Below are 4,183 nucleotides of genomic sequence, written 5' to 3'. Positions count from 1 at the left end.
CCTTGTAAAGGAACACACGAGCCCACAAGGGGCTGGTGCGCCCTATAAGGCTATAGGAGGAGGAGAAGGAAAGGGGGAAAGGGAAAGGAAAGTGTGGATTAGGATTCCCACTTCCTTCCCTCACCCCCTCTCTTCCCCTTCATGCATACATGGAAAGGGGGGTGCAGGTCAAGGCAGGGCACCTAGGGGGCGGCGGCCAACCCTAGGGTGCCCTTGGCTACCTCTCCTCCCCCTCCCACCTATAGATATGTGGGGAGGGGGCGCCTAGAACACACAGAAACAATTGTTAGCCGTGTGCGGCGCCCCCCTCCATAGTTTACGCCTCCAGTCATATCTTCGTAGTGCTTAGGCAAAGCCCTGCGCGGATCACTTCACCATCACCATCACCACGCCGTCGTGCTGACGGAACTCATCTTCTTCCTCGACACCTTTGCTGGATGAAGAGGACGAGGGACGTGATCAAGCTAAACATGTGCAGAACTCAGAGGTGTCGTACGTTCGGTGCTTGATCGGTCGGATCTAGAAGAAGTTCGATTACATCAACCGCGTTGTCAAACGCTTCTGCTTTTGGTGTACGAGGGTACGTGGACACACTCTTCCCCTCTCATTGCTATGTATCTCCCTAGATAGATCTTGCGTGAGCGTAGGATTTTTTTTGAAATTGCATGCTACGTTCCCCAACAAGTTGTCATCCAGCGAATGGACGGGACGTGCCTATGATACGTCGACACGTGGATCGACCCAACAGTGGCCCATTCAGGACAAAAGGCTGGCCCATTTGACCTGGTCAAAAGGTAACGGCCGACCCACTTACTGCCTGCTAGCGGCATGTTCGCATATAGCCCATTTACAGCCCACTAACTCACGGCCCCTTATGGCCTATCCGAATTAGGCCCAGTAGCGTCATCTGGGCCGTCCAATATAATTCCAGCCCATTGTAAGTTCTAGCCCATGTATGGCCCATGACGTCGTTCGGCCCATATGAGGCCCTTTGTAACTCTTGGCCCATTAACGGCCCGTGGTGGAACTGGCCCATAATGAATAGTGTATCGCTTTACACCCATTAACGTCCCATTATTCCATTGGGCCGTTTCTAGCCCGTGTTATCTTTCAGCCTTCTTAGGGCCCATTTATTCTTGGGATGGTTGTGGGCCAAATTCATCTCGTGGTTAAAGTCGGCCCGTTTGTGACCCATTAATCCGTTGGGTCATTTTCATAGCGTCATCAAATATGGCCGATTAACGATGACACGTGATGGTCAGCCCATGAATGGACGATTCCAACTCTAGCCCGTTTACGGCCCATAATGCGGTCCATTATTGGCCCATGTTTGGCCAATCAATCATACGGCCCGTAGAAGGCCCATTGATTCTACGGCACGTAGAAGGCCCATTGTTTCTACGGCCCGTAGAAGGCCCATTGTTTCTACGGCCCGTAGAAGGCCCATTATTTCTACCGCCCATAGAAGGCCATTGTTTCTATGGCCCGTAGGAGGCCCATGGTCACTATAGTAAATATGCAGCCCATCATTATTGTGGTCTAGTTTAAAAAAGTAAGTTATTGCGGCCACTATTAAACCGCGGAAAAAGAACTGCACTGACTACAAGCAAATAAATAAACAAGACAAGGAAATAAATAAGCAAGCAACTTACGCTAGGCTATCACGGCTATTACACGTATACATCCACTGGGCATCAAAGTTCGCAACCAGTGCAAATATGGGGAACAAAGCAACATATTACATACACTAGTTGTCAAAGTTGGCAACTAGTGCAAATAAACACCACAGCAAAACAAGTCTAGCACTGAAACCACTTCACAAGAGCTCAAGAAACAATATCCTCGGTATCCACCATGCTGGCAAGACGCTTAGCAAGCTTATTAGCTTTCTCTTGTTTGGCGATTAAATCCTCCAGCGCTTGCAGTTGCACCAGAAAGTATGCATCTAAATTCTGCAGGGACTTCCTCAGTCCTTCGGCTTCCTATCGCAGCACATCTGATCGATGTCTTTCAACTTGAAGTTGAGACTCAAGAATATGAATTGATTCAGGCAGCGAGTTCGAAGAGCTGGTGCCAGCAGTAGTGGCCAGTAACTCGAACACTACATCAAGACACAACTTTGGGGTTGTCTCAGTGTCTTCAATATAGTTTTTATCAGCTTTCTTGGAGACCAACAGAGATGTCTCACTATCTTGAACCTTATCCGCATTACTTCCTTTACCATTGCATAATGGGGTACTCTTCTCCAATATTTTGTCTATATTCTAAAAGAGAAACAAGCATACACGTCACAAGTTTACCATGTTGTATGTGAAACTCATTTTGGTAAACCAGTTCAGTAGTAAGGTGGACAGGATAACAGCATGAAACAAACATATATCTATGTAGTATGGTCACTGTATGGTCTATATCATTCTAGTTTATGTTGCCAAATCAAGATAGAGACAGTTCAAATCATATCTATTTAAGACAAAGCAGCATAGACAGAATATAAGTGTGGGAAACTACACAACAATAACAACACTTGTAATGTGCATGGCATGAGAACACAACTGTTTATTCAATTGAAATTGAAATCAACATAGAGCAAGTTACAACAGCAAACACGTTAAAGAAACACGTTTAAAACATACCTGTTGCGCCATTGGAGTTTCAATTGCATCCTTCAAAATTGAAATTAGTTGGTATGAGTAAGTACAGTGATGCAAGAGCAAAGGAGTATGAACCATAGCTACGGAACCTGACCTGAGAACAATTCTTCTTCTGCTTTAGGCGTTGACTTGGGGTTCGGAGTGGTGGTCCTCGTGCTTTGGGCACTGCAGTTGCCTCACTAATTGCTCATGTTTGGGTGCTCTGTGGTGGAGACGGTGCTGTGTCAACTGGAACTGGGTTACTATCTGCTGGGGTTGGGGTTAGAAGGGGTGTAGCTGGTTCTCTGTCCAACTGGGTAGGGGTACAATCTGTGTGAGTCTGGGTTATGTGTGGTGGGGTTGGTTCTTGGGCAAGTACAACCGTGGTTCTATCTGCATTGACGGGTAGCACGATCTTTTCTAAAGACCGTGTTTTTACTCCCATAGATACTGCCATCACCCCCTCCAATTCAAATGGCTGATAAACAAGAAGAGTAATTGAATGTACAGACATTGTAAGATAGACAGGTGCTATGGATAGTAGGGAAGAAAATAGGGCATGAAATAATTCACATTTATGTTGTCTAACCAAACAGGATAGCATGACATAATTTCACATATATGATGGCTAATTAAACAGGATAGCATGACACAATTTCGCATATATGATGGCTAACTAAACAGGATAGAATGACATACTTCAAAATATGATGACTATGTAAATAGGATGACATGATATAACTATATGATGTGTCTATTAAAGTGGTTGGCATGCCATAATTCACGAACATGCCGTCGATGGAAACATGATGGCATGATATAATTCATGGATAGAATGAAATAGTTAAAAATATGATGACTATGTAAACAGGATGAGATGATATAACTATATTATGTCTTTAGAAAATGGGTTGGCATGCCATAATTCAGATACATGCTGTCTATGTAAACATCATGGCATGATATAATTCAAATATATGATTTATATACTAAGCAAGTGAGCAGAGGGCAATCGCGTATATGATGTGTCAACTAAGGAGATGGCATTCAATATTGTGTATATGATGTAAAAACTAAGCATTGCAAGATAACATATGCATGATATGAGTAATATAACCCTGCCAAGTTTGAGCATACACCTTAGGGGGAAAATAGGACTTGTCATCTGCCTCTGAATCCTCCTCTGAGGAGCTATCCGTAACCAGCAAGATATCTGCTTCAGCAGGTAGCATTGTCTGCTCTGAAGACCTTGTTTTCACTCCAGATTTCTCCATCACCAATTCAAATGGCTGATGCACGGGAAGAGCAGTTGAATATACAAACATTGTCGAGAAATGGAATGAGTAATACAAAAAAAGGATGGCATGATATAATTCACATATATGACGCTTGGCTAAACATCATGACATTGCATAATTCACATACATAATGCCTTGCAACAAGATAGCATTGCATAATTCACATATATAATGTCTTGCAACAAGATGGCATTGCAAAATTCACATATATGGTAATTAGACACTAAACAGATGACATTCACACAAAGCATGTCT

This window comes from Aegilops tauschii, chromosome 7 (assembly GCF_002575655.3).
Source record: "Aegilops tauschii subsp. strangulata cultivar AL8/78 chromosome 7, Aet v6.0, whole genome shotgun sequence".
In the NCBI taxonomy this organism is placed as follows: Eukaryota; Viridiplantae; Streptophyta; class Magnoliopsida; order Poales; family Poaceae; genus Aegilops; species Aegilops tauschii.
Note: the sequence above shows the minus strand (reverse complement) of the source record.